Raw genomic sequence first — 12529 nt, 5'->3', positions numbered from 1 at the left:
AAGTTAAAACCGCCATTTAATGTAAAGTGTTTTAAAAATTTATTATCAAGCAGAGCTCGAAATTCGGCGGTGGAGGATGTCGCCGGTGATGAGAAATCAATAACGTGGAAGGAAACTAGGGAACTCTAAAACATTTTTGAAGAATTCAATAAATATTTGGGTTTATTTGTTGCTGTTCATTTATGTATTTTTTATGTGTTTTATTTGTTGTGAAATTTTGTGGATTTAAAGAATTTTCAGGACCCACAGAAGAGACAATTGTATTTATCTATTTAACAAAGGAGTGTTAAAAGAAAAAGACACATTGATTTTGATATTGGAGATCTCCAGTAGTGTACATGTTGTAACCCATTTTTGTATCAACCTGTAGTTGCCACGTGGAGGCTTCGATCACGATATCACTGAGTTTCGCAATCGAAATCCTCTAGAATATGTTTCCCACATTACCATATATGGTGCTGTAATGGTATTGGCGAAAATAACATTAATTTGTATTGGTAAAACTTCGGGTCGAATCATAGGTAGCTTCCCTGATTGCCTGTTTGAGTGTTTCTCAATTTCCGGCCTTTGGCTACTCGGTAGTAGCGGGGCTCTGTTCCGCGTCTTTGGTTTTCGTACATCTTAACGATCGGACGCACCTTGTAAGGTGGTCCGCTCAGCGGCTCCAGTCATCCAGGGGTAAGCATGTCTTCTTTTGTCAAATGTTAAATTAATATGTAAATTCATTTGTTCGGAGTTTACCTTAGACCCTGGTTTTCACCGTTCTGGTTTTGTAATGCATTAGTTCGTCAGATAGGTATATCCTTTGTTTTGGAGGCAACTCCTTTTATTAACCTTTTGTGTAAATGTAAATTTTAATTTTTCCATTCGGGTTGCCTCCAGTAATGCAGCGTCAATTGTGTGTACACCTGTTGAGCTATGTGTTCCTCGCTTATGTGTATTGCACCTCTAAAGGCCTCTGCGCTAAATTCAGATTTCCGTTGATACTTTGCTTGTTAACTCTTTTCTATTTGCCTTATATGATGGTTGTAATTATGTCATATTTCTTGTTAAATTTTCCTTGTAAATTTCATTATCGAAGTTATACTCACCTTCTTAAATGTAGTCGTAATATTGTGTTGCCATTTGGTTTTCTGAAGAACCACTGATTGGTACTACGTGATTCAATTTAACCTCGTTCTTAATTGATAATATTATCTATTTAATTGGTGTTTTATACCTTGTTATAATTCTTTATTGTGAGTAAACCAGACTAAAGGGTTAATGCTCTCACGTTTCTTTCCCTACAACGTCACGTAAGATCTCGTCGTCTGTAGGGTTTCCCGGGCTGCTTCCCATACATTCTTTCTCTAGTTGTCATGTTGGTAACCCTGCGTAGCCATGTGTATGTTGTTGAAATTTTTAAATGTTTTTCTTGGTGTATCATGCGCTGACGTTGTTCCTTCAGGTTTGTTATTTTTTGATTATTACTTCATTACTTGTTTTATATGTACCTTATATTATGTGCGCTCCTCTGTAAAAGGGGGTTACAATTTCGAACCCCAATATGGGCAACCCTCAAGTTGGTTTTCCTTCCCGCTCCTAGCCTTTTTCTATCCCATCGTCACTATAAGACTTATCTGTGTCGGTGCGATGTAAAGCGATCTGCAAAGAAAAGAAAATACATTCAAAATCGCAAATGTTTTCATAATACTTAATTGTTTCTTCGAACATGATTTAGTTTTATGTATTCATTAATATCGATTTAGTGAGTTTTCATTGTTATACCAAGAAGAACAACTAAAATACTTCTGCACGGTTTTAAGTCACTCACTTCTTATTAAATTAAGCCTGCCGCTCAGCCCTCTAGTTTTAAGGATTTGAGCAAATGGAAAAGACATATCCTATTGCAAATGCAAACCAAAAGCATATGTATGAAGTTTGACTGACAAGAATTCGTAGTGGTCTGATAAATCTTTTCAGTTTACACTATGAAAGTCAATAGCCACACAGTCAAACCCGTCTCCTGATGGACACTTGCGATTCTTCCAAAAATGTTTCACGTCATTTGGTCTAACCTTCATGAGCGACTGGAGGCGTTACAACTTGTTCTGCAGGCTTACCGTGTGACCAAATAGGAAGCATGGAAGCATTTTTAATTTACGAATGACGACCGGGTCTAGGTTTCCAGATGTTCAAGTCTATGCTGTTTGTATCAAAGCCCGTTCTGAAGAATGTACTGTTGGGTTTGACATATTTTCACCTCAAATTATGTCACCTGAAGCCAACTTACTTTCACATTCATTGCATTTATGTTCCTGTTGCTGATCATTTTTCCTGGAATTCATTACACCGTACATTCTCTTAACCTTGAGAGGATTCTTTTTCCTACAGCGTACTATGTGTGGAATGTAGTCATCAGAAGTATACATGTGCCGATAAAATTTCAGCAAACACCAAATATCACTAAAATCACTGTCTTTTGGAAGGAAGCTGTGACTTGGTATTAGGAATTGCTGAGTAATCCGTACAATCGAAGGATGCTGTTCCAGAACTGTTTCCAATAATAGGAACAAATTAATGTTACGGTTCTGCCCTACACTGGATTCAGACCACAGGATAATTTCTGTCAATAGATGTACATTACTCATCAGATGCTTGTATAAGCAGCACCCCTCTTCTTGGACTTCTCTAAATGCCTCACCTTCAAGAGACAAGTAGCAATATCCTTCACCATTTTGCCGTTACGATTCCTAAGTTATAGAGCCACAGCTGTAACTTGTACAGAACTACATTTATTGTAATTCGTGGTAGTAAACTACTTTTATACAGACCAAAAGTAAGCACTTGTAATTCATTATCATCATCTTTGGCTGCTTGTATGTCAGCAGTTATAAGAACCCGAAAACATTCTGATTCTGAGAGATTAACATTATTCTACTTTACATAAATCTGTTCTTCACTGTCGCTTTTGGAATTCTTGATACGAATCCCCAGAGTGCCGCACGTATTGCTCGTATCTTTGTTCATACTTTACTTTTTAAATAAATTTGGTTAAGATTATTTTTTTACAAGTCGCAAGTGAAACAGAATATGAATATTCCTCTTTGCATAATTCATACATGGAAAAATATGCAGTATCAGGTGCCAGATTTTTGCGATTTTTCCTCTCTCTCTCTCTCCTGCAGTGAGATTTACATTTCTGAAAATTCTTGATGTGCTGCACAACATCTTCAATTTCTTGAACTGGCATCGCGTTCCTCCCTTCTTCAATTCCTCCATTATCTTAGATACCTTGTAGATATTTGGACGTTTATAAGATAAATGGATTTTACTTCTTCAGATAATAAAGTTTCGCTAAAAGATGTGCAAGAATATTTGTTTTACACAAACAGTGTATTTCCTAGTAAAAACAGTTTTTGTACATTTGCAGCACTTTCCACTGAGGTACGCTGTTGATACACACCAGAATAACAACGATTTAAATTTGGTCTACAATAACCAAATAACAATAAAAAGCAATATACAATACGAGGAGCGAAATCTGAACTCGCACATCAACAGTACGCATCAAGTGACTATGAAACATGTTAATTTGGCTTGATCGGTTGATACAAATTATGAAACAGGAACGTTGTCCATAGCCACTTGATGCTGTATGGTACTTAGGTCCTATAATACCAAAATTAGCGTTTGGTCCGAAGCGCTATTTGAGACATAGGACTAACTGTAAAAGGATTAATTAATTGTATGTGATAATTCAAAGTTTAGGCTAGAAGGAGGCATTAGAATAGAAAAAACTCATAAATGGCACTTCGTGACTCGATGCATAACATTGCCCCCTTATACTTCACTCATTCGCACTAAAAGAAGCGAAGGTATTCGGTTTTAAATATTAGAGGCATATAGAGGAAACCTATTATTTAGTATATTGAATGTGAATAGAGATTATCGCCTCATTCTGGTAGTTTAAATTCCCAAGCGGTCTCTAGTTGAAACCTCATATTGCATCGGTCTTTTAATACGCGGAGGGTGTGTGTGTCTGTGTCTGTGTCTGTTTGTGTTTGTGTGTGTGTGTGTGTGTGTGTGTGTGTGTGTGTGTGTGTGTGTGTGAGAGAGAGAGAGAGAGAGAGAGAGAGAGAGAGAGAGAGAGAGAGTTAAAACAGGCTGGCTTCACTCAAAAATTCTGATTGCAATAATTGAAGAACTACAAATGGTAAGAAAATTTGTCACTACCCATAAATATGGGGAAGAGACAAGAGTATGACGGAATATGGATGATGATGACGATTATGCTCGTTGTTTAAACGGGCCTAATATCTAAGGTCATCGGCCCCTTACTGACGGAATATTATAATACGGTTAGAGAGCATGCATAAAATATTACAAATAATTCCCAATCACACATCAAAATTCAGTACATAACAGCAAAATAAAATAAACTCGTGCACTCGTCCCGAGGTGACACTCCTCTTCTCGAGCACACCTCTAATAGAGATGCCGGGCTGAGTGGCTCAGACGGTTTAGGCGCTGGCCTTCTGAACTCAACTTGGCAGGTTTGATCCTGATTCAGTCCGTTGGTATTTGAAGCTACTCAAATACGTCAGCCTCTTGTCATTAGATTTACTGCGGGACAAAATTGCGATACCTCGGTGTCTCCGAAAACCGTAAAAGTACTGTAGTTAGTGTGCACATAAAAACAATGGCATTATTATTTATTAATATGCAATGGATGTGAGCAACATGTACCATTTAAACCAGATACCAGCACTCCAGCCATTCTTAAATCTCTGGCAGTACCAGGACCAGCAGCTAACAGCGCTAATCGCTACACTACGGAGGCTTACAATAGGTAATAATTATTCTTCGTTAGTTTTGGATATCAAACACTCTACAGCTATCTGCACGTATTTGGAAAACAAGGTCTTTGAATTTCCTATTCAATGGTAATGTTACGCGTTACTTGGAGAAATTGTAGTTTGTACGGGAAGAAATCTCCCATGTGAATCGAATTATCCCACTGCGGTGAGGAAGCTTGTGCGTCCCAGTAAAACAAATAGCCAGGACGATGGTGCAACGTATCGGATGGGTGTCAGACTAGAGATGATTGGTTCAGCGAAAGGGAGGTAGCTGAAATTCGGAAGCTGCAAGGGAAACCGTCCGGATGATTGACTGATTCGACTTACAAGTTAGTGATGTTGACATTACTACACAGCTGAAAGCAATGGAAAACTACAGCCGTAACTAACTCGCGAGGACATGCAGCTCTCTCTCTGTATGAATGAATGATGTTCTGATGATTGCTTCCTCCCGGGTAAAATACACCGGAGGTGTAATAGTTCCACATTCAGATCTCTGGGTGTGGACTACACGAGAGGTAGCAATCGTCAGGAAGATTAGTTCTGATATTCTGAGAGTGGGAGCGTAGAATGTTAGAATTTTTAATCGTTGTGGAAGGTTAGAGAATCTGAAAAAGGAAATGGATAGACTAAAATTAGATATAGTTGGTATAAGTGAAGTACGATGCCAGTAAGAGCAGGATTTTTGGTCAGGCGACGACAGAATTATCAATACAAATTCAAACAGAGAAAGTCGGGAGTTGTTTGATTGATGAATAAGAAAATGTATGAAGCATAGTGAACGGATTATTGTTGTCCAGATGGACACCAAGTTAATACCCACCACACTATTGTTGGTCTGCATGCCTATTAGTCCAGCAGATGATTAAGAAATCGGAAGAAAATATGAAAATATGTAAGATTTAACACAATATATAAAAGGAGATTAAAATCTAACTGCGATGAGCGACTGGAATACAGTGGTAGGCCAAGGAGGAGGTAATGTAGCAGGAATTTGGGCAGGGACAAAGGGAATAAAGAGGAAGTCGGGTGAAAAAATTCTGCACCAGTTAACTTAGTCCTTGATAATACTTGTTTCAAATACCACAAGGGACGGCTGCATACGTAGACTCGACTTGGAGATACTGGAAAGTATCAAATAGATTGCATTACGATTGGTCACAGATTCAGAAATCAGGTGTTAAATTGCATAAGCAGACGTTGGTCTGACCACAACTTGGTGGCCATTAAATGCCGACTTAATATGAAGAAATTGAATAGAGGAATGCAAGAAGATGGAATCTGGACAATTTAAAGTAAAAGTTATAGGAATTAGAAAGGGTTTCTTGAAGAAATTCATCTGGAGCGTAGCATTGTATGGAACTGAAACCTGGATAAATAGCTCAGAAAGAAAGAGAATAGAATCTTTTAAAATGTAGTTTTACGGAAGAATGCGGAAGGTTATTTGTCGTATGGGTTTTAGTGCCAAGAGTGTTAGAGGACCTACTCAGTTCGCCTGGTGCCGGTCTTTCTATTTGAAACCCACGGGCAACCTGTGTGTCTGAGATCGAATCACGAATGACGAGATAGTGAAGTGAATTGGTTAGAGGAGAGGGATTTGGCGAAATTTCACAGGAGGAGCTCGGATGATAGGATACATCTTAGGACTGCCAGGATTTGTTTACTTAGTTTCTGAGGGAAGTGTAGGCGTTAAGGGTAGACCAAGGTATAAACATAATAAACATATTGGAGTAGATATAGGATATAGTAGTTACGTACAAATGGAAAGGTTAGCAAATGATAGGCTGGCATGGAGAGCTGCATCAAACCAGTCTATTGAGTAATTACCAAAACAACAACAAAAGGGGGAAAATATTATAAATACATTTGTATAGTTCTTAACTAGCCTATAGTATACGAGCCAAAACTGATTTACGTATCAACTGCTTTCGTCCATAAGCAAGCTTTAAAAACATTCATTTTTTGTTTGGTGCAACATGTATGAAACATTCCGCATTGAAACATGCGCGCCGTTTGTCATATGGAATGATTAATACGAAATAAATGTTTTCGAAATTCAATAATTTGTTATAGAGTAGATTGGAGCGAACATTCAAAACATGCTACCATTGGCATGTTAAACGGAACAATGATAATCATAGTCTACAAATTTATGTCACAGCAAACAAATGAAATACTCAACTCCTTCAGTGATTTGTTTCTCTTCTGTCGGGTTATAATGACCCGCAGTCCACAAAAATATGGCTTTAACCTGTGTTGTTAGTTTTCAGAATAATAACAAATTCCAAATATGTGAGTGAAATGTAACCTGGAGGATACCAAGATATCCGGTAACACGACATGGCTCCATAAAATACGATCCATTTAAAGGTAGATTTTTCGCAGTATTTGATATTATAACCAGCAGTATATTGAAAATCTGACTACAGTCCTGAGCCAACTACTCGGGACATGACTATAATAAACTTATACACATTTTATATTTATTTTTCACTCATTCATCTGTTATATTGTAACATGTACATTGTTACACATTTGTAAAACAAAATACAAAACAATTCCATTTGCATTTCTATTTAATTATGAGGTGAATTATATGTAGGTTATGTTAACTTTATGAATCCGCGATTAATTCCAAGCTTTTCTATATGAATTTAACTAGCAAGTACTAAATCACTTAAGATTATTATATGTAATGATATATATATATTTGTGTATCCAATCGTTGCCCCATTCCTCTGCGGGATCTGGTATGATCTGAGATGTACCTTCGTTGAGAGTTTTACGACCGGATGCTCTTCCTGACGTCAACTTCAACAGAGGAGTTAATGGTATGAAACTGATAATTTGATATCTGATAGCAGGAAGGGAGAGGATGAAACCAGGTGCCGGCCCATGCGCTACTCCTGTCGAATATCATCAAGGGGTCTGCTCAAGACTTAATGTCACCATCAGACGGACGAATCACTATCAACAGCGTCGTATGTCCTCACTCCATCTGAACACCGCGGAGAGGTTTGGAATTGAATCCAGGCCTTTGGCTCGCAATCTAGTGGTTAGAAATTGTCTACCACCACCTCTCCTACGCTCCCAGCCAACATTATGATGGTGACATTTTCCGACCAAAGGGACTCGAACCACCTAACCACGGTGTCAAACCATATAGACTTAAGTATCATGGACACTATGTAGGCTACATTTATATTGTATAGCCTACACTTCGACGACTTACTTCTAAGACCTCGTATGTCCCAACGCTCTTCCTACCCATTATATTCGTTAAGAATGGTCACGCCTACCAACCACACATTAATATGCAGTCCATCAAAATAATTTTCGTAGTGTTCATTTTTCTGTGCACGAAATTTAAAATCTGCATGCTTTTTGACAAGTTCTAACGGCATGGGCATGGATTTTGAATTTCGTGTGCTGACGCAGTATGCCACGTGACCGTGACGTCACGGCCACGTCCTCTTGTTTGTAAACAGAGCCACGTGCTTTTTTGTCAGCTGTCAACTTAACGGACTACCTCACTTTTAAGGACAATAGAGCATCACTAACCTCACTGCCGACATCTTCACGGCCCTAAACATCATTGCTGCCACCATATGCACGTAGTGGCGCCGAGTTTAAAATCCACCTGCTTTTTTGACACCTGTCAAGATGACAGCTGTCATCTTTAACCACGTGGGCGTAGAATTTTTAACAACACAATACCGCTAACCTCACTGCTGCCATTTTGACGGGGGTTAAATTCACTGTTGCCCCATTATGTATCTGCTGGCGGGCACTTTAGAATCTACGTAATCTTAACTCGGTACAATACTCCTCTGTAAGCCACGACATGCAGTCGACACACATTGCTGTGTCATTAGTAATTTAACGCTTATTTCCATTCGCGAGCCGGTCAGCTCGCTGCATGCATATATTTACCTTGAATGTACTGTGTACTAAATGCAGATCTGTTCTTTTCCCTTTCAGTATGTAGGTATTGTTAATCTCAGATAAGTGTGTCCGTTTCTACCGTGCAGAGTTAATAATTTACACGTCAACGCCTTGGATAACCGGATGCATCTTGTGTATGCGTGTGTAGTTTTACGATGCAGAGTAATAGTATGCAGTGATTATTGTTTTACCGTTTATTCACATGCTACTGCATGCAGCTATCAGCTTGGAGCTGGCAGGTTCGAACCGCACTCTGAAGTTGCGTTTCCGTAGTTTCTCATTTTCACACCAGGCAAATAATAGTTGTATCTTAGCTGTAATCAACTTTGGACTGTAAGGTTGGTGACGTGTTAGCCTCCATATCGTCAGATAGTCGGTTCAAACTGTAATGTTAATCATGGTATTAATGATTATTGTTTTAAGAGAAATATAACGTTTAATTCTGTATTTCGTAGATCTATTTTAAACATTGTGTGTTCTAAACATCTGTTGTAAATGTAGATACCGTCCTACTATGTGGCTGGGGTTTCGATTCCTAGTAGCTTATAGCTTTTATAAGGAAGTACATCTATCCTCTATTTCTATCGTTCCGCTTACTTGGAGTTGCCCTTCTGTCAATGATTTCAGCGTTATCGTTGCACAATTAAGTAATCACGTGTTCGATTCCCGGGATTACAATAAGATAGTAAGTATAGGCTGTTTAGATGTTTTAAAATTCTAATATGAATATCGACAGAAGATATAGTTGCAGAAACTAGTATTGTCTTGCGTTATTTTTTCTGCATAGTAGTAGTGATCATTGATTTAAGAGGAAGTATATCAATTCCTCTCCCACCTGGGATCTAAGTTCGAATCCTATAATATCTTCTTTCTATATGGTGTGTGCGATAATAGAACAGGGTTTGAATACATGCTTTTCTATTGTAACAAAATCAGAGTTCGAAATCTATTCATTATTTTTTCTGTTGCATGTGTTCGAATCCCGCAAAAATCCACCTCCTTAGGCCAAAGATTTTCCATAGTATCCCCTGCTAAGTAGTAAAATCATTTTATCTGCAGTGATTAAGAAAAAGTACGACGGATAGAGATATATAATATTTGCAATTCTATGTGTGCGCGCTGATTGCATAGAAGTGCGTTTGTATCAACAGAGAGATTAACCTTATAATGCAGATTTCAAATCTCATAATCTTTTGCGTTATTAGGTTTTTCTGTTGTAATCACTAATCGTAAACATGTTTCGTCTTGTTCTACAATCAATTCTAGTGTGTGCTAATTGTAACTTGTCTTGTCAAATAAAAACATATAGCACAGTAACTATTGTGTTATAAGTTTTCTGTTCAATAGTCAACATGTTTTCTCTGCTCTCTTACGTCCCGTCGGAGGAGGAGGAGTCTATAAGAGTCTATGTACAGCCGAGAGTTGCCTTTTGCTATACGGATGAGGAGGAGAGCGGTTGTGTCCCGTGCCCTTTTACCCTTTTGCTGTACGAATAAAGAGGAGGAAGAAGAGGGCGGCTGTGTCTTAAATGTAAGCAATGTATTTCTTATAGTGCTGCGCAAGCTGTTTATTTCACTTCCTGCAAGAGCTACACGCTTATAACCCATGCCAACAGATTCAAATAGTATACTTCCGAACCGAAATGTCAAGTTACATGTTTACCCGATACTTTGTTCGACTGCTAGGATCTGTTCTGTTTAATTTCGCTCCAGTATGAGGTACAAGCTTATAACCTATACCAACAGATTGAAATAATATGTTTCCGAACCGATATTCCATTTTACATGTTTATACGATACTTTGTTCGACTGTTAGGGGCTTAAATATAAGCAATGTATTTCTTATAGCGCAACGCGAAATGTTTCATTTCACTTTCCGCATGAGCTACATGCTTATAACCCATGCCAACAGATTCAAAAAGTATACATCTGAACCGAAATTTCAAGTTACATGTGTATCCGATAATTTGTTCGACTGCTAGGTGCTTAAATGTAACCAATGTATTTCTTATAGCACTAGGCGTTCTGTTTAATTTCACTTTCCGCGTGAGCTACATGCTTATAAGCCACGTCAACAGATTCAAATAGTATATTTCTGACACGAAATTTCAAGTTACATGTTTATCCGATAATTTGTTCGACTGCAAGCAGCTTAAATGTAACCAATGTATTTCTTGTAGCACAAGGCGTTCTCATAAGAGCCCATGTAGAGCCTCCATCTCGTGCAATCGTCCATAGCCATCATCTTTCTCTATAAGAGCCTATGTATAGCCACCATCATGCGAAATCGCCCATAGTCGGCATCTTTCTCTATAAAAGCTCATGTATAGATGTCATCTTGCGCAAGCACCCCTAGGCTGCCTCATAAGAGCAGCCGCTATCTTACGTCAGCGCCCCTAAGCCTCTTGATAAGAGCCTATGTATAGCCGCCATCTTGCGCAAGCGCCCATGGCCGTCAATTATCTCCATAAGAGCCCATGTATAGCCGCCATCTTATGCAGTCGCCCATGGCCGACATCCTTCTCCTTAAGAGTCTATGTACAGCCACCACCTTGCGCAAGCGCCCACGGCCGTCATCTTTCTCCATAAGAGCATATGTGTAGCCGCCATCTTGTGCAATCGCCCATGCCCGGCATCTTTCTCTATAAGAAGCCGTGCATAGCCGCCTTCTTGCGCAATCGCCCCATGGCCGTCAACTTTCTCCATAAGAACCTATGTATAGCCGCCATATTGTGCAATCGCCGTGGCCGGAATCCTTTTCTATAAGGGCTTATGTATAGCCGCCATCTTGAGCAATCGCCCCTAGGCCTTCTCATAAAAGCAGCCGCCATCAAGCGCCCATGGCCGGCATCTTTCTCCATAAGAGGCCGTGTGTAGCCGCCATCTTGCGCTATCGCCCCTAGGCCGCTCATAAGAGCTGCCGCCATCTTGCGCAAGCGCCCCTAGGCCGTCTCAAAAGAGCAGCCGCCATTTCGCGCAAGCGCCTCTAGGCCGTCTCATAAGAAGCTGTGTATAGCCGCCATTTTGTGCAATTGGCGCCGGGAAGGGCATCTTGTCGTAAAACTAAGTGAGGGTGGCGGTCCACAGGTAGGCCTACTTAACTTTAAATTTTTTGATGTGTGACTTTATTACCGGCAGTGTCCGAGGATATCTTCGCCTCGCCAGTTCTGTAGCTGCTTTTCCTGCTACACCTCTGAGGGTGAACAGCATGAACCGCTGTTTTCTATAGGTACAGAAGTGATTACGGGCTAGGAATGGGAAGAAAATGGACGTGGCCTTGAGAAAAGTACCATCCGTCATTTAGCAGGAGTTGAAACGGGAAAGACGGAAAACAATTCCGAGGATGGCCGACCACGACGGGGTATTCGAAACCACCTGTCTCCCGAGTACCGAAATAGCGACCATAACTGACCGTGCTGCAACACCCTAAGCTAACCAGCCCAGTTGGACGCACAAGTAAACTATCGTACATGAAATAGCATTTCGACAAATCCATTGTGTCTCCACTACAAACACGCAGTCATTATTATTTTTGCACAGGCATATAAAAAACTCAGGCCGTGATAAAGTTTATCAAGACAATTGGAATTAGTATAATGACCTACCCTCTAGCGGGTAATTTTCATCTGGAGAACACTGGGACAACTAAAGTTATGTGCTGGGCTGAGTGGCTCAGACGGTTGAGGCGCTAGCCTTCTGAACCCAACTTGGCAGATTCCATCCTGGCTCAGTCCGGTGGTATTTGAA

The 12529-nt window shown here is 39.7% G+C and overlaps 1 pseudogene; it reads left to right on the top strand.

The window, feature by feature from the left end:
* The window catches only part of LOC136863497 (piggyBac transposable element-derived protein 1-like), a 61035-nt pseudogene that overhangs the window by 47438 nt on the left and 1068 nt on the right, over positions 1–12529 (top strand).

This window comes from Anabrus simplex, chromosome 2, assembly GCF_040414725.1.
Source record: "Anabrus simplex isolate iqAnaSimp1 chromosome 2, ASM4041472v1, whole genome shotgun sequence".
Taxonomy (NCBI): Eukaryota; Metazoa; Arthropoda; class Insecta; order Orthoptera; family Tettigoniidae; genus Anabrus; species Anabrus simplex.
This window is presented reverse-complemented; position numbering and strand designations above follow the sequence as displayed.